At 44.0% G+C, this 23,939-nt stretch overlaps 2 protein-coding genes across 2 annotated transcripts in view; one reads left to right on the forward strand and one right to left on the reverse strand.

The window, feature by feature from the left end:
* LOC126557871 (ero1-like protein) overlaps window positions 1-23,939 on the forward strand; it is a 427,255-nt gene that overhangs the window by 241,224 nt on the left and 162,092 nt on the right. The gene's annotated exons all lie outside the window — the stretch shown is intronic.
* LOC126558692 (protein tipE) overlaps window positions 5,997-23,939 on the reverse strand; it is a 186,707-nt gene continuing 168,764 nt past the window's right edge. The window contains exon 5 of the mRNA XM_050214743.1: window positions 5,997-6,147. The gene's annotated coding sequence lies outside the window, so the exon portion shown is untranslated. The remainder of the gene's footprint in view (window positions 6,148-23,939) is intronic.

Consider the following 23,939-nt stretch of genomic DNA (forward strand, 5'->3'; position numbering starts at 1 on the left):
CACGTGGGGCTTGACCATACAGAACTGATCGTTCGATTAATATTAATATAATTATTGAACATTATAAAAAGAACGCAGAAAACACGCATCTTTTGGAATAGATTTTCCCTACATTCTATCTCATGTTTCCTCTTGCATATTATCCAGCGGAATTTTATTACTTATCCTGATTGCAAATTAATGATGGTTTTCCACCATAAAGTAGTTTCGTTCCGTGGCCATGTCATTGATCGATGGTTTCCTTTCGTGGCGTTTCTTTCCTTGCTCTCTTCTACCCATCTTTATTGTTCCGTGACTATCGATTTGGATGACGATAAAATGCGCCCATGATATACCTATTTATCATCGAAACGCTATAAAGCGTCAGCCATCCTCCCAGAACGGAAGTGAAGCGTGTGTACTGAGCGATTGTGGAAGTACCACAAACTTCGACATGCTCATGCTGGCCTTGACCAGTTTTTATATCATCGATAAAAGTGCTCTCTCTCTCTCTCTCTCTCTCTCTCTCTCTCTCTCTTCTCTCTGGTATCTCGACACATATCTTTGCTTATTCACATCGATAAGCCACTTTAGTAAAGATTTTGCTTGTTTCGCGTATCCTAGCCAATCGTTTCGCTGCTGGCACGTCGGAAGCAATCGCCACGAAGGCCATCAACAACAGCAGACGAGGCATCATAAAAACGGAATACGTAATGTGTGACAGGTTTGCGGGTTGCTTCGCTTGCTCGCTCCCTCTTTTAGGTTCGAGATCGAGCGGGAAGTTCCGGTTAAAAGGTGGCTGGGGAGTAATCATTATTTGATCTGCACCTCCCACCGGTAAGCTTGATCATGCGACCTAATCTAGGGCGTTTAAGGACATCGTTGCAAGTGTCGGTGCTAGCGGTTACATGGAAGCTAACTATCCGACAGTACAGAGGCAGAAGAGGGCCAACCGTTGTAGCCGATAATGGTTACTTAGGCAACATCGGTTTAATGGTGAAAAATGGTGCTATTTGTGGATAATTCTGCTAACAAATTACCGAAACGTGACACGCGTCGTGAATATTATTTTATGTTTGTTTTAAACTTTTTCTTACGCCTTTATGAATCTACTGCCAAACGTGTGAATAATCCTTCTTGCCACATGTTTTACGATTTTATGATAAAATTTATTTGTTCCAACTCCCAAAAACGATGCACAGTTGACACTCATATCATTCGATTACAGTGCAGTTTGTCCTGATCCATGTCAGGAAACATTTCAATAAACTTTTCTGTACTTGTTGTGCACCCCTTCTCATCCAGGTAAAGCACCAACAAAGTCCTCCGGTATGCACAGGAATTTAATTTTCTGTTTAACTGTGTGGTTGTAAATTGCTCCAGTGTCAAACGCAGCTCGGTTGAATTTGGTTTTTCATTTCTATTAAAACACCATCGGACAAGTGCACGGCACTCCTGCATTCATCCCTCGGTACTACACTTCTTCCTGTCTCCTTTTCAAATTTTTAAACTCTCCCAGTTCATCCAAACAGGATGATATTTGTTTCACATGTGCTCAGGACATTTTTCCGTGTTCACCTCGCAACAACGCGGTAACATTAGCAACCAAAAACTACGCCAGCTCGCGGCAATGTCTACATCGAACCGCGAACAACACATGCAAACATATCGACCACAACAGGAACACCGTCCTGTACACCAATCGTCATCCAATTGATGGTTAGAAAGAATCGTTTGGCGGTGACCACCGATCCCTGCTAGCTCACCTCATTTGTGTATCTGATACGAACCTAATGCCTAACTTCCCGCGTGAGTTGTTATGTGGACCGCCATGAATGAGTCTGGCTCAATTTCAACACATCCTACCGATTGAAAATGCTTTAAAAACAACCAAAAATGAATGAAAAAGTTTCGAGCAAACCAGCAGTTGGAATGAAACTGGCAGGGATGTACTTTGTCCAACATGGAATGCCCTTCTGACGGAGTAAAATGACGATAGAATTGGGTGCAAGTGGTAGCAACGAAATGAATTGCTTCGGCTCGAAGCTGTCAGAATTCCAGCCGTACCAATCTATCCAACGTTCAATCTATCCTGCACAGGGCTGCTGACACATCGGACAGCCGGGTAAAGTCAGCATCGTCAGCATGGGTGGTGGTGGTGAACGACTGGCGAGTCAGGTTTGGTGCCATTTTTCCGTAAATCGCGCCAAGCAGGATGGGGACAAATAGATTGATGTTTTGCAACAATGGTCATGCTCGACTAAGTGATCGTTTTACAATTCTAGCTAGGGTAAGCTAGATTGTGTTCGGTTCCGGTTTGGTGCTTGCTCGCTGGTTTAGCCATGATAAAGGAAGCAGCGTGGTAGAAATGATTTTTGCTTTCTAATTTAGCGTCACATGTAGTATCGTTTGGAATGCTGTTACTGGATAACTTCTGCAACCTATGTGCTTGACAATGTTTTTCGGAATGGTACAGTAAATTGATTAGCAGATTCTACAATCATTGGAACATGCCTCTAAAGATTCCGGTGATTAGATAGGTAGTTAGATAGAAATACAATCAAAAATTGCTTTGAAAAATAGATTAATTTATCTTCATTTTAATTTGACCCGATTGCAGAGCTACACATCAAAACTCTGATGTGTACGGTCTCGCTAGGGTGTTCTTTTATCTGTTTCAAGAAATTCGATGAGATCAAATATCGTGCCTAGCATCCAGGCACTGCCACAGTACTATAAGTATTGGATTTGATAATGGACTTATACAAAGCTGAAGCATTTTAATATCGAATTTTTTTGAAATGAAATACACAACGTGGCACGGGAGAGAGGTTCAAATAGGATTTGACAACGAACGCCTCTTCCAAAAAACTGGCAACGTTACGACATTGCCAACGGACCGCTCCAAGGATCGTAGCTGATCATAGACATCCGTTTTATTGCTCTAGTGAGACACAGCTTAGAACTTTTGGACAAGGCAACCCACTTCTGACATCTGTAGGTTAAAGCAAACAGGGATGAATAGATATATATGAATAGATATCGAAATTTCTTATCGAACTTCAAAGTCAAGTCACCGGTGATTGTAAATACCCAATTAGTACCCAAAAACCTTGTGTTTGTGCATTGCGTATTTTAATATTTGTAACGATTTGTATGCTAATACGACCAGATCTGGAATCATTGTTATATTTGAGGTAAAAATAAGTTTTTACATAGCTAACAACTAATATGCAGTTATGGCAAACAGCTGTCCCTGAATTATCGCCACCAAATTGAAGTAATGAATGTCTAGTAGCAGAGGATTCCTTCTCGGGCTACATCTATTCATCTATTGGCACAATTTGGCGAACGAAGGTTCGGTTCAATAAGACTTTCTTTTAATGGATACTTCTTGCCATGCTCTTCGTACTCGATGTGTTTCGTCGACTAATGTTCTACAAAACATTGTCGATCCTTCGCATACAAATGTATCCTCTTGTTAGGTATAGCTATAATCACAGAGCAAGACGTGAGCAGATGAGTTGTTCTCTGTTGTTAAGACACATAACTGAGTGTCACCCATAATTTCTACTTTACGTTACGTTATCAGGCGCTACAACCGCTTTGCGGTCTTGACCTGCTGCAGCAGAGTCCGGAACCGCTCACAGTCCCGTGCCGTCGTTCGCCAATCTAGTATCCCGGCTTAGATGGAGGATGATTCCACGCCATCCTCCCACCCGTTATCCCGAGTGGACGGCATAGAAGAACTTTCTGAGCTGGGGCGTCCGGTGCCATGCGTATAACATGGCCAGCCCATCGGAGCCTGGCGAGCCTAATTCGCTGCACGACGGTGAGGTCGTCATATAGGAGCTCTTCCACACATACGGGGCCAACGAACCTTCTGAGCATCTTCCTCTCGAGCGCGACTAAGAGGGCTTCGTCTGTTTTGGACAGGGCCGCCATGTCTCCGAGACGTATGTGAGTACTGGGACTATAAAGGTACGGTAAAGTCCCAGCTTCGACCGTCGCGACAGGTTTTTTGAGGTGAGATGTTTCCTCAGGCTGTAGAATGACCGGCTGGCCGCCAGCATCATAGCGTGCAACTCCGTCTTTATGCTGTTGTCGGTGCTGTCTTTTGACCCGCGATAGATGAAGTTTTGGACGACTTCAAATTGACGGTCACCTATCCGTACATCACCCCCACGTAGTTCCGAATTTCTCAGTAATTTCTACACGGATGTAAAAACAGACTGGGTGGGATTTGATCCTCGAACCTGCCATGTGTAGACAGGCACAACCTACGCCTCTGCCTCCGGGCTGCCAACTTCGTAGATTTTATTTTTGAAAACTTACCACCTGTGTCATCCCTCGTATTCCTATTTTCATTGCTTGAGAATATTGTTAATTCCCAGGATGCAACAAGATATACAAATTTGTCAATCGGATTAACGGTTGAGTAAAAATTAGTCATTAGCAACACAGCACCGATCGATCATTTCCTACAGAATAATATCCTTTCTATACTTCCTTTTTTTGCAGGATCTCCGCTTTTTTCGTACCTTGTTTAAGCTTCTTCAGCACCTTCTCGCTTAACACACCATAACGCACGCCGTTTCCTTTCTGCTTGTATTCATTCTGCACGCTTTTCACAATGGTTCTCGTCCATCTAGCCGGCTAATCGAAGAAGATCCGCCTTTCGTGTCAAAATGTCACGTCCAAAAACGAAACGGACGAAGTAAATAAACGGGAAGGAAGAAAGAAAAAACGCACCATCCTTCCACTTAATTATAGATTCTAATGCCACATCGCAATGAAACGACAGGCAGCGAACGCAGCCACCCGGAACCGGGATGTGATCCAACCGATCAATCATGTCTCGACAAAAGCAAACGGTACCGATGGGATACGTTTCCATTCCCGGACGTGGAACGGAAAATTAAAAGCGAAACGTGTGAATATTTTGTCCTTTATCGGATTAGAAGCCGTTTTTCGGAAAAAAAGTAAATAAAGCGAACATGAATGGCGTCGGCGACGGTCTATTAAATTTGATGTTGATCGATCGACACTGTACCACCGATGGCGGTGCGAAAATTTTAACATTTCTTACTCGTGCAATCGCAAAAAAGGAAAAAAAATTAGCGGATAGAGCACAGTGAGTTGTACAAAAAAAAATGCGCATAAAATATAACAATAACATTCACCTTTCGTCCCGCTGCCAAGGGGTAACAACGCAAGCACGAACATAGACGATCTACTAATCTTGCACCGATACCATGGAACACCGGATGCGGCCATTTCGTTTGATCTCGTGCGAGCCACGCTCGCTCGGAACGCTGGTTTGCAGTGGCAAAAAGCAAAATTGTTGGCAAAACCTCCCATTCACTGTTCGACACCCACCAATCCCCTTTTCGGTTATGTTTGATTATTTCTGTGCACTGTTTTACTGTCCTTTTTTTTTTTTGTTTTTCCTGTTTTACCCATTTTCCTTTTTAAGTCTTGTTGCATGGGGGGTGTGGGGGGGGGGGGGGGTCTCTTTTTTTCAAACGCTCGATGTCCCATCATTCTGCTTGACCGGATTCGCGCCAGACCGGATCCGTCGGTGGTCACAACTCACACGCAGACACACACACACACACACACACAAACACACATATAATACCCTCTAGGGACCGATGCGCTGTCACTTGCATATTTGGATCTATTCATTTGTGCTAAATTTATGGCTTTTATGTGAAATCAACTGCATCATTTTTGTTGCAGCTCCAATCCGTCTCCTCCTTTCATTCTTCATTTTTGTGGTGTGCGTGTGTGTCCAGAATTTAAAAGTAGAAATAAAAGTGTAAAAGGACACCAGAAAAGCGTGCTGCAAAAATATAAGCCAGGATAAAATAAAAAAAAAACCCCAACAAACACATATCACCCCATTTTCGTAGTGTGCAGCTTTGCTTGCGCTGAGTGCCATGCTCCCCAAGTTCCGGAGGACAAAGTGAAGGTTAATTTCACCGGATGTACACATATCCCTTTGTGTGTGTGTGTGTGTGTGTGTGTGTGTGTGTGTGTGTGTGTGTGTGTGTGTGTGTGTGTGTGTGTGTGTGTGTGTGTGTGTGTGTGTGTGTGTGTGTGTGTGTGTGTGTGTGTGTGTGTGTGTGTGTGTGTGTGTGTGTGTGTGTGTGTGTGTGTGTGTGGGAGAGAGAGAATGCGGCGGGGAAGAGTTGTTTTCCGACCGAGAGGAAAAGGTCAACGAGGATCGCACGCTTTTCCTCCATACTTTCCACGGTTTTTACTCTCCACAGCCGCCATACAGATATATCAGAACGGGGAGCAGTTTTTGTTTTATGAACAGCAAGTGTCAGGGTCATCGGTATGTCGTCGTACGTCGGTATTAAATAGACGACGACATTCAGATTAAAAGTTAGGCAAAGGCGGACATCTCATCCCACCGGATTACATGAGCGACACGACGACAACGTTTCGATTTCTTTTTTTATTCGTCTTGCTATTGCTACTCCAAAAGGTCAGTGCTACGAAGGTCTCATAATCCGCTACGAAAGGATTGCTCGTACGAATCTCTTAACAGAGCGTTGTCGCCGTCGTCGTCGGGGCAAACATTCGTTCGTAATAAAACATTCAATTCAAACCCGAGTTTTAAGTCCGGGGTAGAATGTAATAAACGGAATTCGCTTCACCGCATGCTACAGCGTTGTTTCCAGTTGACTTTGGAAAAGTGTGACCCGGGGCAGCATTCGCAAACGGCACTACTGCAATGGAAGCGACTTTTTCTGCTATTCCATTCGGCCATTTTTTCACCTCGCTTGTGAGCGTTAATCCGTTTTCATAAAGCACACGTGTGCGCATTCATTTGGTCAGCCACCCACCCAAAGGAATGGACAGTAACGGATTTACTATTCATATGGAACCACGAGATGTGTCATCCGCCCTTATACAGCATGACACAGAACACCATGTCGAGTGTGTGGTATAAACGCAACAAAAATGAACGAATTTAAATTCTAAGTAAGCTCTTGCCTAATTTTCATTTTATATCCCGTGGTGTGTTCCCGAGCTGATGACAGTCACCAATGGGGGCAAGGGTATCATGTTCCACGGTCGGACAAGCACTGTCGGCTTTCATTTTCGTGTACGAACGAAATTAACACTGATTAGGGCGGTGTAAGTGTGTATGACCGCAAAGAATGACACCCGCATGGACACGGGAGCATGGGAGTTCCAATAGCATGGGATTAGGGATGGTGAAAAGCTGGCAAGGATATGAAGGGGACATTCGTAACGCGTAGGGAACTATGCTTTTACAAACAACCCGTTCCGTTAGGACACATCCGGCTTATGAGTTGGTCAGCAACGGTGAACCGTGAGAAGCATTTTACGGGGTTTACTCGTGGTGAGTTAAGTAAAATGGTGCAGAAAATTCTTAGAGACGAGTGGGTTTTTTTTAAGAGTCGAGGTTTTTTGTTTAATTCTCGAAATGATCTTTCAGGACCCGAGAAGAATGGGACTTTATTGTAATATGTAATTTCAGTTTTTAAATTATTTATTTAGTGTATATTGTACACTAAGTAAAGAAAGCGAACAAAATGATCCCTAAACGATTAATTTGAAGCTGGAAATAGCTAGAATTTAATCAAACTCGTACCACACATCGTAACACCAATAAATCGTAGTTTTTCACTATTGGAACTCACTGACCAAGCAACCATCTCTCTTTTTTGGTTCGGTTTGAGTCAAAATTTGGGCTGGACAGTAGAACCATTCCATAGACATGAAAGGCTAGGCACAATGTTGGACTTGACCTCGATATTTAGCAGGCAAGAAAGAAAATGGTGTTTTAATGAAACACGATTCTCAGTAAATGAATCACACCAATCCCTCGCATCCACAGTCGATTCCGTAACGTTTGTAACAGGTTGGTCTAACCGATTTCGTGCACGGCACAGTATGGGTACATTCCACCAAAAAGTCAACAAGTTCGATCGGAACATCTTTCCCGTTACTTCATTGGTGTATGTTTCTCGTACCACGAATAGCCAGGAGACCCCGTTCTCTGAAAACCAAACCTCATCCGTACGACCTTTCCGAACAAATGAGGCAGTAACAAAGAAATGAAAAGTGACAGGACTCTGACATGGATAATCGTTCCGGGATATGGTCAACGGCAGCAGCATCTTGTTGTCCGCTCCTCCGTCTGTCCGAATCCATTTTCGATCGATTCCACCACCCGTCGTTGTCGCCTTGGAGATGGCACATGGCACATCGAATATTGCTTTTGCATTAAACAGCAGTTGAACTTTTGCCTTCCGGCTAGGAAAACTACATCCATCATGGAACAATTTGTAGCGAATACTGGGAAACAGCAACAGAACCGTCTGTGATGCTCCCGTTACCACTCTGGACGGCTGGTTTTATTTGCATGACACTTTTTTCCTGTTTGTTATACTTCAAGGCATTCCCCGGTGGTCCACTTGTGCGAGAGAGAAAAAATGGATATTCTTCTCCAAACGTGCAAATGGATCCATCACTATCGATCAGCAGATGTTCAGCACGCTTATCGATATATATTGGTTCGGGCGTATTGAATCAAATTCTCGCATGACTACGGCAAAGCAAAATTGATTTTCCTTCTCGGGCCGGGGAACGGTGGGGAGCGCATCAGAAGCGCTGATAACTTAATTTCTCACCAGTAGCAACACAAAAAAAAAGGAAAACGAAACCGATAGAAAGGAAACGAAACAGCTCTAATTGACATTCCCATCACTTGCGGGAACCGTCTCGAGGGCTCGGATGCTTTCGAAGGCCCTCCTACACGTGTCGGGCCTGGGCGAGATGGATGATGATGATGATGATGCTCTGAAGCATAAGGCTTACGTAGCCGAATGTGCCTCGCCATTCTTGACGCGCCATTCTGCGCGGTCTTTCTTCACAGTGCTGGTGAAATCTGTTTCCGGCTGGTCTTGAAGCTGGGGAATTACTATTGACGGTGTGAAGTTATTCCGGTGTCACCATTTAGTAGACACACCGGACATGACGACGATTGTGACAGTTGGACATACGAAAACGTATGAGAATCGTGTTCAAGAAGCGCCCGTGCTATTGATTGGCAGTTCCGGTGGGCCTTTCAAAAGTCAATTTTGCGATCGTTCTTTCTTCGATGAAGTGTGTGTGTGTGTCTCAGAGTGTAAACATAGCATGATGTAGCACCGTGTTGTGTTTCTTCTTTCAGCAAGGATTTTGAGGACTGAACGATCGGGCAGTTGGGAAAACGCTGTAGGATTAAGGATGTAGAGATGTTAACTATACTATCAATATCAGGGTGGATTTTGGTAACTTGAATACTAATCGGAGAGGTTTTCTTTATTTATTTATTTATTTATTTTAGATTAATATTTTGTCTGCCTCATGGGCTACACAAAAATCGTCTTAATAACTAAGGATGGTGAGGAGGACAATAGGGGGATTGAAAAAATTGCACACGACACTAACGAGGATGCAAAGAAGAGGAGTCACGTAGTCGAGAACGAAAATGAGTTTGAACCGTATCGCGTATGACGGGATAGGATGTGCAAGGGACGTCTATCGCGTAGACGGCGGGATGGGGCTTAAAGAGGGATGGCTGACAGAAGAGAAAGAACATCCAGATCATTGGAGAGGAGACTTGCGATAAAGCATTATCGGAGGTGGGAGTGACGGGCTTCTATAGAGTCCAGCCCAAGAAGCCGACAGCGAACAGGATAGGATGAAGGGGTCAGTTGATAACCTGCAAGGAACCGACGAACAGCTACTCGTCAGAATTTTCGCTGCACCTTCTCCAGCCTGGCCATTGCAGTCGAGCCTGGGGGAGACCAGACAACGGCGGCGTAGTTCAAGGTAGATCGGACCCAGCAACAAAGCAAAGCCTTCAGGCATAAGGGGTCTCTAAGTTCTAAGGACAGTCTAACAATCAGACCCAGAGCTTTATTGGACTTGGCCACAACACGATCAACATGTACGTTAAAAGAGAGGGTCTCGACCAGCCATACTCCCAAGTCTTTCACGGAAGTTACTCGACCTATGGCGGTGTCATGAAGGGTGTAGTTGTGATGGATCTAAGAAGATCTCCCAAACCAAATAACACAACATTTATCAGGACACAGATTAAGGCCATTCTTAAGACACCACACGGAGAAGGTATTAAGGACATCTTGAAGGAGACAACAATCAGCAGACGAACTCACAGGAAGGAAAATTATACACACAATCGTTAACAAATAACAAACATAGGAGTTGGCTAAGGACAATCTCTTGAGGAACCCCAGAAGAACCTTCAAAGGAGTCGGAGGATATTTAAAAACATGAAATCCATGTTTTAAAGTGGTTTTACTTGATCTTCACCTTTTAATACCAGCTAGTGAACTGTAAGTCGATCGATACACTTCATTGAAAGCTATTAGCTATCCCTATCCGGCTACAACACCTAACTATGGTGCTGCAACACGTGTGAGATGTCTTAATTGGTATGCCATTTGCACGCGCGCGCACGCACGCTCGAACACGTACCTTCTTCATTTCTGTTTTCCAAAACAAAACCTATAAAGAAAAAAAAAGCTAGCCACCCTATCCGTACTAGGCATTAACACCAGTGCCTGACTAAGACAAATATACACATTTCTCACTAATCGAAACATCATCCACGTACCTCCTTTGCTCGTCCTTTCCGAAGCGTGATTCCAAGCGGACCAGAGGCTTACACCGAGAGAGATGATTCATCCATTTCCCGCTGCTGAGGGGAGCGCTGCTCAACCCCACGGGCGCCACAATCTGGATGTGTGTGTGTTCCGCGGTCCAATATTGAATGTAGAGCTCGTTTACAAACTTCGAGTCAGCACTTACGTGGCACGATGGCATAGTGCAACGTGCAGCCGTCCACGGTCTAACCTTATCCAAACCATTGGAACACGGATCGCTGACTGCGTGGAATCTATTTTCATTTCGGTTTTTGTTTGTGCTCTCGGTCGCTCTTTCTCGCTTACTGCCACCCACACCAGGACAATGTTTTGCTTCCGAAGATAAATGAGACATTAGGGCAGGGTGTGCACAGTCAATCAGAAAGCCAGTCCCCGGCCTGCGCTGCTTCATCCGCCAGCGATGATACTGTTAATGTGACTGTTTTCCTTTCCGAAATGTTATTGTAGTAGCTTCGTGTGCGGAAAACGTTGGAGTCATTTTTATTCTTGTGGAAGAGTGGCGTGGTGTAGGTGAGTGCTTTCACTTACTTTCACTATCGTTCCGGCAAATGGACCGGTGCAACGGCGGTACAGACGTAGCATAAACAGCTCGAACAGTGGAAGGAATGTTTCTTTAGCTACATGCGATATGTTTCAAGTGTCGGCTAATTATGCTCGTAAGTGGTTCTTGTCACAAAAGTATCAAAGCGACCGAGTGCCTTAGCTCGGGTTTGATGGGCTCGTACGGGATGTAATCTGACAACGGTTCAGTACGTGCTCAATGATTCATTTAAATTCGGCATAATGTGTCGGTGGTTAGTTTATCTTTCTGTCACGATGAACATCCGTATTGAATGTAAATGTAATATACAGTTTTAATAGGAGTTTATGGTTCACACTTAGGCTACAAAAACTGTACTATAAAATGTTGAACCTGTTAATGCTTTTAACTTCATTTCTTTTCGCTCTAGTATTATTATTATTATTGTTTATTGATCGTCCGCCGATTACGGCTTACGGCACGGTAGGAGGATTTGAGTTTTACAAAAAATATAAATTAAAACATATGTCATGTACAGATAAGTAGTTCGTAGTAAGACGGATGCGTAACAGATTTTTAAACGAGAAAAGAGGCATATTAAAGTCAAACATGTGTTAATGCGTATTGAATCGGCGGATTTAAGGGATTTAAGGGGAGCATTATCTCCATACTCCGTGCGCGTAAACGCGTAACAAGTAACATTAGGTGATGTCTGGCGGATAGTCTGGGGACATTAAATCTAAGTTCTCCTTATAAATAGGGATCGATCGTCGATAGTTCCTAAAAGAAGTCTTGCTGTGAATGTGGCTTGATGCAAATACCGCCGATGTTCCAGAGACTCGAGGCCTAACAGTTGACAACGCTCAGTGTATGATGGGAAGGGAGGAACTATCGGCCCATCCTAACTTACGAATCGCGAAACGTGTGAACTTTCTTTGGACAGCCTCAAATCCGTTTATCCATTCGTTAGCGTATAGACAGCACAGCGAGCAATACAGAGCTTTTAAACACCGGGAGTCGTCAAAGTCACGAGTCAGTTTGAATATTAATCCTAGAGTTCTATTGGCGCGGTTGATAACGTTGTCGTAATGAGGTCTGAGGGACAATTTTTGGTCAAGTAAAACACCTAGGTCGCGCATTTGTGCAGTTCTTGTAACGCATACGCCGTTTATATAATAATCATAATTAACCATTGATTTCGCACGCGTAAATGACAAAACGAAACACTTTTCGGTACATAGAGACAAACAGTTGAGGACGCACCAGTTGTTGAACACCGAGACAGCTTGCTTTAGTTTAGCACAATCTTTGGTCGATTTTACGGGCATAAACAGCTTGACATCGTCAGCGTATAGCAAATAGCAGTTGTCAGGTAGAAGAGAGCATACGTCGTTTATGTATTAAATAAACAGCAATGGTCCAAAATTGCTGCCCTGAGGAACTCCTGAGGTGCTTATGACAGGGCGAGAGTTTGGTTCCGAAATTTCACACGATACGTTCAATTCGAATATTTTCAATTCATAGTTTAATAAGTATAATAAAGAAAAAAAATTAAACATGATTTTTTTTTATTATTTATTTTTGTATTTCAAGTTATATCTTACTTACTAACTTACTTACTAACTTATCAGGCGCTACAACCGATTTGGGGTCTTGGCCTGCCACAGCAGAATCCGGAACCGCCCACGGTCTCGCGCCGTCGTCCGTCAAACCGGATGATTCCACGCCATTGTAATTCAACTAAAATTTAAATTAAGTATAATAAATCTAATAAAAAAAAATTGAAACTAACTTTATAATTTTCGACTCGATAGATGTCAAACAAAATATCGAATAAACATTTCCAATTTATTGGCTTGCGCTAGGAAAAGCAGACAATTGAAATTACCATCACAAACCGACCGATAAGAAATGTGATGCAATTTTTCGTTCCGGAGGTCCCACCCTAGACGAAACAGTGCTGCATCGATGCAGCAACGATACAGCAATGCATCGAACACCACTGCCAGCGGGACGCGGCACTGAATTAGTCGGCCGATCGTCGATTCAACAACCGGAAACCTTCACCGCACCACGATAGGCAGCCAAAAGCTCACATTACATCGTTCAACAACCAAGAGGCAGGGGAGCACAAAATCCAACCACCAGAATGAAACAATGTGCCAAAAACAAGAGAATCTGCTCGGTGAAGTGTCCTGCTGATTGTGGAGCGTGAAAGGAAACGAAACCACCATTATGGAGTGTCGTTGAGAAGTGGTGTGTGCCGTGCTGCGGTGCGTGCAAGAAACGGAGCAACGATGAACCCGGAAGCGAAAGTTGTATCATTGCTAGCCCTCACTTTTCCTCGCGGGATGTTTTTTTCCGGCCTGGAAAGTGGTCTGGTCGCCGGGTGAAGCCGCCCGGAAGTGAATCCGAACGAGCAACAACGCAACCATATGACAAGAATGGGCTTCCTGGCATCCTGAGGGCGATAGGGACCCTCATTCGCAGTTTTTTTTTTGGTCTCTCGTCCTTCTTTCTGTGTCTCTATGGAAAGGAAGTGGGTTTTACATTTTTGTCCTTCCCTTTCCTCATTGAACCCTTCCTTTCTCCATCTGTCTACTGATGTCTTGGACACTTTTGTCATTCGCATGAAATAATTTGAAACAATAAAAATAGTCTCACTCCGGCGGCTTTCCGGCATACCTTCCAGGCCGCTAACCCTTCCAACTTCCGGATGCTTTATTTTTCGGATGAACAATAAATCTGACACTACCGCCTGTCGTCGTCGTCGGTAAAGTAGTCGAGGTTTAGTGAAAGGATATTGCCATCGAACTTACTCTGCTGCTCCGGCGAAGCTTTATGCCGATCACGTACCACTTTTTTGTTCGAGTGTTTCAACTTTAAAGAATAAGGTTTGCAACAATAAAACTGTCCACCGCGTATGTGAGGCGGGTCCATTGAATTCTCATTTTTCATTCACAGGGCAGCGGTTTCCATCGCTTCTTTTTGTCCGTTTCACCCGACGTTCGTGCAATAAACTGGGTGAAAATGGAACATTACCCAAGGAAGTCTTGTTGTCCGGAAGGAAATGTTCTATAACATCGATGCCGTTCGTGCGGTTACACCGAGAGAGAGAGAGAGAGAGACCGTCTCAAAGGATGCGGAACGATATTGAATGGTGTAGCGATCCACCAGCTCGGCAACGGTTGTCGCAAAAAGCAGGTGTAAAGTGAAACTATATTTTAAAATTTCACCGACCGACCGAAAAACGTTCTTTGACTCGTGTAACTGACTCATTCTAAATATACTTCCCCACCCCGTCAAATGGATTATGTGCTCTCCCGCTCGAATTGATTCAGTGCAGTGTTCAGCTCATATCGTGAAGGTTTCACTCCTGTGAAGGGATATCCTCGACCAAAAAGTTGTCTCCTCTATCGTAGTCAGAGTCCAGCCTGTTCGGTCCGTGAAAGGCGACTCGTTAGTGCCAGAGTGCTCCCGCCTACAATTGATATTCGTCGCACGTGGACATTCGCCTTCATTAGGCTTCATTGCGAGAATGAACTGCACACTGTCCTTGCCCAAACCACTGTCCCTCGCTGACAGTTGATGGGCTCGTTTTCATTGCCAACCCTACCCGTCAAAGGAATCAATGGTTCAGTGTCTGCCTATCAAGAGAAAACAGGGATCGTCTTCAATGGAACAAATCCGTTCGAATCACTGTTTTATAAAGGATGTAAAGGTAGGAAGATGTTTTTAGAAATCTTACACAAGTCCTTTTATGTTTTAAATAGCACCAATGCTATTTTTCATATTTAACTCAAAACCATCAATTAAACTTCTACTTCACACCAATTTAATAACGCCTAAAAAGGACTGTCAGGTTTATCCTGCGTCGGGGAGCAGATACTGCTAACACACAAACACACACCGGGCGGACATCATATTCCGCCTACTCAGTATTCTGCACGTGTCTACACCATCAAGAAACGAACGACAATTTCAAACCAGTTCCCGCCAACGACGATGAGGATATTTTAGATGGCACGCTTCTTTATGCCCTCCAACCAGCGGGTTTTTCGTTCGCAGACCAAAAGCTGGACCTGGTATCGTGTTGTGCCAAAACTCGGGAGCCACCTTCCGGAAAACAATACCGGAACATTGGAGTTTGAAGTTTATATTGAATTAATCACTTAGTTGCATTAATTTATGACCGAACGTTTCTTCAGCAAGCAAGCAAAACTGGGGATGATAATTAACGGAGCAGGGAGCGCTTTGGAGGCGTTTCAAGGCACCTTAGCTCCTGTAACTGTTTCTGCCGATATCCGATATTAGAGGTTGGTTCATTTTTGCTGAGATCGTTATTTTATTTGCTGCAGGGAAGTGAAAAATTGCTCTCATAAGTCGAGGGATATGATTTAGAAGGAGGAATTTGCGAGTTTTCAAATTGACTTAATACAATGCCGTACTTGTAAAGATAGATGGCAGCAGAAATGAATTATTATCACCCCTTCCATCAACGTTTGTTTACAGTCTGATCAATTTCACACATATGTACAAATAGGAAAATTTTAATAAACTTTTTAAATTTGTTTTAAAGTGTTAAATGAATTATTATGCTTACCATATTTATATTGTACTGAAAAGGCATAAAATGCATCATTAAATAATGCGTTTCGACCAACACACCGTTACTTATTAATTTCACATGTTCTGTATTTACTGGTAAATCCCAACGCCTACGGACAGGCGAAATTATGGCTTCTGCAGCGTGATTATAATTCTCCGCACCCACCCAATTCAATTCCAAATTCATAAATTAAAGTGACCGGTCGTCAAACAATTTACGTTAAGCATGCATTATTGAATCATCATTCCCCCTGCGGATGGGTCGGTGAACCACCACCCACTGGGTGGGAACGACATTCCTTGCAGTGCCCCAACGTCAAACGTTTATCGCCAAACGCTCTTGCCCTTTGACGCACCCAAAACGCGACACACGACGAAATTCTGCAGCTGCATTTCATTGCCCATCAAAGGAAAACGATTCCGAATGCATATTTGAGTGCACAACACTGCACAGTTATCATGAATTAGAATGCCATCCGCGCAATCCGCTCGACAGACCGAAACCCTCCCCCCACACAGTGATCCTTTCCGAGTGGGGCTAAAATCCACGGATGTTGTTACCTGCCATTCCATCAATGTGCAAGGGGACTTTATCCTGCGACAACGAAACAATGGCTATGGGGTGCCCTTAGGCGCGTACGGCGCCAGCACCCTTGTACACCAGATCATGCCCATGATTGAGATTGAAAACTTACCGTGAATGGGAAAGGTATTATGTGCGTACGTGCCTACAGTGATTTCATAAATAAATAACCAGCATCAGCGGAGCGGGCCACCCGGCACGTGTGTCCGTTCGCAGCTGTTCCCCCGCCGGTGCGCCTTTCGCACGCACGAGCTAACCACCGACGTCAACCATAATCATAAACACTCTGGCCACCTTTTTGGTGATGGTGAGATGTGACCGGATCGAACTTTGAAGGGTCGGAGAGCATCGAATGGGATGTGGCCGGTGGAGTGTGTGGAGAATCAACAAATCCCCCAACAAGCCCTTACATTACCCCCCTTACCGAACCTAATGGAATTTTTGAAACTAAACTTCGCAACACCATCGATGGGAAAGTAATGCACAATCGTAGAATGTAACAACGGGGAATTATGATTTTATGTTGTTTCAACTCCTTTTTTTTTCTATTTTTTTCAAACCAGAATTGCAAAGAGCGCGAATATCTTTAAATGAAAAAATGAATTCAATTTGCTAACAGCATCACACTCGTCCATTTGCATTCTTTTGTGGTGGCATTCGAACACTGCCAGCAGACAAATAACGATGGATTTAATTAATTTTCAGAGAATGCGTGGTTCAGCACGCTGACGAGGGATTTATGAGCCTATTTAATGGGTGCTTCAAACGAATGCAAAATATAACACAAATGCCCTGCAAACTAACTATCGAAAACTGAAAACTTACGAACTATGGCGTATGATTGATCGACCCATCCACAGGAAGTGGGTTCCCTGTCCATACAAAACAACTCATTTCTAATGATTGACGAGTGACCATAATGTTACCACGAACAGAACATCGCACATGAGTCAACGTAAGATTAGCACTTGGGTGTCATAAATTCTAAACAACATGGGGAGAGGTCCCTCGTTCTGGTCTAGGATATCTCTAATGTTGAACAGAAACAATACTAAGAACATCAGTCCCTTTGGGCAAAAACTGTCCAAAAGCGGGTGGGGATGCACGCGTTTAATAAATCGTATGTGACATATCAAACATCACCGCCATCTCCAAACCTCAGGCAAACAGGCATACGCAGGAATTCCAAACCCCAGACTTCCAGAACAACGGTTGGGCAAAAAAAATTCTCTCGAGCGAAAATGGTAGCTCCCCTTTGTCTGAAGGCAAATGACATCGACACACCGACATGCCGTTAGTGAGAATTTCGACCGAAGATGGGTGATAAGACACGTCCCGACTGTGTGGAGAATGGGCACTTCTTCTTCTTCTTCCTCTTCTTCTCCCGTTCCAGCATTCTAGCTTTCATGGGTTGACGACGTCTTGTGGACGCCGAGATTTGGGATGGGATCCCCAAACGGTTGAGCCCGTTCTGGTCTTTCGTACTGTGTAGGGATAAATCCCAATGGGTAATGTAACAATACCCCCCCCCCCCCCCCCTCCCCCCCCCCTAGCCATCCTATCAACCACATCACGAACGTCATTTTATGTGGTGACAAATAATACACAAACCTTCCATCCAGCGATGTCTTGCCAGTGTTAACCTGCAGCGCCATTTTTATGATGCAACACCGTTAAAGGTAATGGCGACAAGTCTGGAGCATGGGCTGTACGTGGCCGGAATGCACACAGTGCTTCTTTGCACCTTTAACCGTGGTACTACAGCTTGATGTGGTCACAACGATGCCAGCCACCCAAAAGACGTGCCTGTCTGGTTTTGCGGTTGGCTCAGTATGTCCCATCCCATCCCGCTCATTAGAATAGCGTTCCTTCGAAGAAAGGCGTCCCAATCTTTTGGCCGATGGAAGACGATGTTCAGCTCGCTGGGCTGGCTGATTAATGTATGAGGTTGAATGGGGAAGATGCTATCATGAGGGCTCAAGGGTTTGGGCTCATTACACTGGACATGGCCACGACGATGAGTTACTGTGGTGCTGTGTCAGGTACGATCGTAATTAGGAACTACGGTGAACCGCATGAGGTCAAGACGTAAAATGCCATCAATTTTGACGCTCGTACTCCTCGCAAACGGGTTCTATGCGTTCCAAATCGTACATGGAAATAATTATTTGAATAATAGCTGCGTAACATGTGGAAGGATGGCTTCGTCATGCATTGCATTCCAAGCATTATTGCTTAACTCAGTCTCGCTTGTGCGAAAATCCCTTCTCTGTAGCGTGCTGCCGAAGTTCACACATCCAACAGGATTCTTACGTAAGGTGTATCAAATTAGATTCCGACACTGTACAGCTACCGTGCATCGCATACTGTGAAAGATGAAAGGATATCTTCGCAAGGTGAAAACAGCAAGTCCAAATAAGGAAGGAAAGCAACATCACAGAAAACTGGAAGGCGTATATCGCACAATTTCACGGACAATCTTCAGCCTGCATCCAACATCTATGTCGCGATATGAAAGGGGGACGGAACTGTGCCATTTTTCCCTTCTCCATAGCACCGTTTTTAACCGAACTGGAGTTGAAGTTCTTCACCCTTAGTGAGTTCTCTAAGCGATAAAAGATGAAAAAAAGTATACCACGATCTTATTCCCACGGCTTATGGGTTATGCAACAAACATGGGTAGGATCTGTGATGCCTTCAATTTCCACCACACAATCCCCGAAGCATGCTCCAAAGAACCATGTGACATGCATTCGGTAGCGGCACACAAGAGACACACACACATATCCATACAGTAGTAAACACATCATCATCATCATCGCTGTTCACAGTTTCGCAGCCGTGAACGTTGGGAGGAAGGTTTTCGTTCCATTTTATGTCGGTCTTGGCATTTGGCATAACATCTGGTGGAAATTAGAAGCAAACGGTTACGGACTCGATGGGTCGGAACTGCCGAAAATGATACAGAAGTTGGAAGCGAACAAAAAAAAAATCATAGCTCGCCGGGTAATGGAGAGATGGAGCATATGTTTGATACTGGATCGCTAGTTAGCAGTAGCTGACAGACATTTTGACACATTCGATCAAGTTAATGCTGATGATCATGCCACTAAACGTAAACAATAAGCCAGTGGCAATGATTTGGTTGAAGGGTGTTTACTAACGGAAAAATGGAGGCCTGTTCCAAGAAAGTAGCAACATTGGTTTAAGTTATTCTGATCAGTCTGAACATTGTTTCATTAGGCATCATTAGAAAGCATCATTTAAATTTATTAATAAGCTTTTTCGGAGCTAGTTTACAATTAAAGTTTTATGTCGAAGATGCAAACCGTAAAATGTTTTTGGCAGACGTTTATCTGCATGTGTCCTTATAATGGCCAGCACTTCTCATCAATCGTTCATATGTTACATTCGCTAGCCGAGATCTAAAATAGAAAGCAATAATGTAATACTCACCATAAATCTATCATCGTCTCAAATCATGGCTACATCACGTGCCACATGTGGTTTTTGGTGGCTGAGAAAAACACGTGAGTCTGCAACCGAGACAGTGAAAATTCGTTCGTACTTTCAAACGACTGTCTGTTTTTTTATATGCTGTTATTCGTGTCTCTAAAGCAAAATTTGATAATAGACATTTGAAAGGACAGAATTTTCCGCAAAGCATGCAACTGGAGCTAATTTTCTATCAAGTTCATGGAAGCAACTGCCAGCATCCGACATTTGATGCCTCATCAGTATAGGCCATACCAGAAACGTGCCTTTCATACGAAGCTTCGCTTTTTGCTGCATTTGCCTTCTTTTGTCCTGGGTTCACATTACGGTACCGTAACAATAAGCCCGGCAGCCATCGTCGCAAGCGTAGGCAACAATTCTCTATCGAAGGAAATGCCAATTAGAGTTCCACGTGCAAATATCAACTTCCTAGTAGAAAATTCTGCAAGCCGTTGCTGGTTGTTCAATGGCGATCTTATTATTCCTTGTCACTTCTTGGAAGTAAAGTAAGCTAACAATGTTCAGGGTTTAAAAATTACTTGCCGGAAGCGTTTAGGGCTTTTGCTTTTGTGCGTTAGAAAACCTTATCAATTGTTCGCTCACACACACATACAAACATTTTTATAAAATTTAACGGTGTTTTTTCACCCTCACAAATCAACACACTACATCATAATCAACAAAAACTATCTTTACCCACCGCAACCAATGTGGGACTCTGCCGGTGGGATGTACAATGCGTGTTTGATGTCCTTTTGTCTGGCCGGGGAAAATTGCTCTATTGGGCATCATCCATCGTGCCGTAATTAACTGACGCGTAGCAAAAATTGGAACCAATCATTTTCGCACCGCAAGCAGATTTTGCTTTCTCGATGTCAGGACAACCAGCCCGATTGAAGTAGTTTGTATCAGGCCCAGGCTTCTGCTAGGCACTGCTGCAGGGAGAAAAGTCAAACCCTTATCGCACGTCGCATTCGTTGTCGTTGCCGTAGTCGTGTGGGTAAGCTGACGAAATTCCCTTGGCGGAAAGGCGTTTGGACAACATAATTTCTGGACACTAGGACACCTTGCTTGTGCATCATTAGCTTTCCATTTTGTTGTTTCAATTTCCGGGCAAAGGGAATTATCTTACCGTTTCTTTTTTTTCTCTCTCTCTCTCTAGTTTTATATCATCGTACAGCCGCAATAATCTGCCCCCGAAACTTTCCGACAAACCTCCGGTGGGATGTTTTGGTCGCTAGGCAGCAGAAACCGTGTGCCGTGTACCGAACGTGCGAAATCTAAACCTCGCACAGAATGTCCTGTTGAAACGCGACACGATAAGATCAACACCCGTGTTCCGGAATCCTCACCGAGGGAACGGCTTTGTAGTTATAGTCATTCAGGGTTTCGAAACCGAACGCCACAGCCAGTAATGGTCCGCAAAGGTAATTATAGTGCCTTGAAAATCGAACCTTATTGTCCGTGCATCCTGTGCTCGTAGGGGTAGGGATTGAATGTTTGGTTCGCCTATCTGTGGTTTATCGATCGGCTGAAGCCGTAGAACGCATCCAATCAATGCGTCACCGCATTACGCACAGGCGGTAATACGGTAAGAGACCTCCCGTGCGCGTGCCAAAAATTTGAACCGGAATCGTACGAATCGTTCATTCGCTTCTGAGACGTGCAGTTGGCTGTGTTGCCTATGGTAACGTTCGGTACGTTTGGCACTGTCTGTCCTTTCACTAGAGGAGCCCTTACTTCTAGCACAGGTTCCAGAAACCGTACCGTGTCTCGGTGTCATGCTGCGTGTGACCCAGCAGGCCTCCGAACCGTGTACGGCTTATTTTCTACATTCCTAGCTTGGCGTTAGACTTTCTGTCCCGCTACGTGCCACAGCGTGTGCCACAGACTACACGAAAGGACGAAAATTGTGAAGGACAAAAATGCAAAACTTTGTCCATGTGTCCGTGCGTGTCCCTGCCGTTCTGTGTGTATGGGTGAGTATGGGTAAAATCAAGATCGATCGGGCCACTGCATCGATGGCAGTTTATTGATTGGCCATAAAAGCGTAAAATTTATGCTTCTGCAGTCGCGTCGCCATTATAGGCCATTGACGTCGTCCCTTCGTTCCTCATTGTGATCTCTGCTTAGTGTACGAGACAATGGTTGTTGTCGCGCCGTTGCCATGGTTGGCTGCAGGCGGCTGCTGCTAATACCAGCAGGAAACCTTCTCTTCATCATCATCATCATATCAGTATTACCACCGTCAATAGAGTATGTGTGTGTGTGATATTTTTTTTAATGCAACGCTACCAACAATGTAGCGGATATCCTTTCCTGTGTGTGTCCTTCCCATCAGACGGACACTTCACACGACCACTTCAAACAAGGGCATGAAGGAATGAATGAGAATTATCCCCCGCCAAAAAAAACGCCTCCGAACCAAATCCATGTGCAAATTCTTCTCGCCCACCGGATCGGAAACTCGATCGGCCGTGTGCGTGAGCGAATTCGATATCTTCGACGAGGCGGTGAGTGCACTAATGGTAATCATAATATTATCGGTTCAATTTTCGGTGCCATTTGAAGCCGCATTATGTCGACCAAAGGGCGTGTATAGACGATAGTACAGATCGTCGACGGTTTTCTACGACATAACTGCTGCCGTTGTTGATTTTCGACAATTCATCAGACATGGTCGCGTAATGCAGCTTATCGTTGGCCGGTGGTCACATTTATGATTCATCGTTAAGCGCTATAAAATCACCAGAAACTTGTGTGCCGTTGGCAGATTCTACAAGCGGCCCAGGCCAAGCAGAGGAATGTTGGAAGGAGAGGCCGACCAAAAAAATACAAATAGCCTATAGCCCGCGTTTCATCGTTACAGCAAAAAAAAGGGATAATGTGCACGTAACTCGCCACGCTCAATTTGGATTCTCTCATCCGTTCCATATTTATGGATATTTTAAATTGAACAGTAAAATGCTTTCTTCGTTCGTTCGGGATCGTCAACGGACCAGGGATTGGAATTCTGAAAACAATTGTTGTTTACCATTGCGAAGGACGCAAATTGATATTATTCACATTTCGCGTAGCAGATGCTTTAGAATTTGATTTAACGTTTATTTTTCGCTCAGTTTGTGCAAACAGTCATTTAAATATATCTTAACGGGTTACATCGTGCGTTTGTACTAACTTTATACAGATGATTTTTGTAACCGAAAAAAATACGCTTCCCTACTTAATGTTGCTTTTGTACAAATGCTCTGCAAAAAGCTAGAACACCAACATGATTGATTTGAGGAAAAGCCAACATTATTAATGACGTCGAATATTTCACGTGCCGGGCTGGACGTTATTCAGCAGTTTGGGTGACGGAAGCGCCAGCGAAATACCTAATTATCTGATTTTCCAACCAGTAGAACGTCGCCCTTTGCAAATCCCTCCACCAATAAAAAAAATGCCCTGCTGCTGGTCCCGGTCGAGCATGAACAGTTTCGTTCGATTCCTATCGCCACCCAAGCCAATGGGGACACTGCGGTAGAAAATATGGAAAAACTTTTTCTCATTTTGAACTTTTTCACCAAACAACTGTTTGGGGTTTAGCATCAAGAAATATGACATTTTGATCTTTCATAATTCTTTCCTTCGGATAGGGGGGGGGGGGGGGGGGGGGAACAGTACAACAACAGTTCCGTAGAATGTTCCCAGTTCGGGGTATTGTTTGCCTTTTTTTTACTGATTTAAAGAAAAATATGTTAAAAATATTTAACGATTGAAACTGGTCAGTTTCGCTTGTTTCATCTCGTAAAGCTTAAATAATGCAAAAAATATCCAAACTCATTCGGTCGACCTCGGAGAAGAAGCTGGATGATTCAAAACACCCATTTACCGGGTGCAATTGTGCAGAGCACCGGAGTAGACGATTTGTTTTTGATCGTTTGCCGTACCCTCCCACAAGAGACACTCGGAGCGGCTCGAGTTTGGTAATAAAGCGTTTCGAATTGGATTTACTATAATTCGCATATTATGGTTCGATTCCTTCCCGGCCTCG

This window comes from Anopheles maculipalpis, chromosome 2RL (assembly GCF_943734695.1).
Source record: "Anopheles maculipalpis chromosome 2RL, idAnoMacuDA_375_x, whole genome shotgun sequence".
NCBI lineage: Eukaryota > Metazoa > Arthropoda > Insecta > Diptera > Culicidae > Anopheles > Anopheles maculipalpis.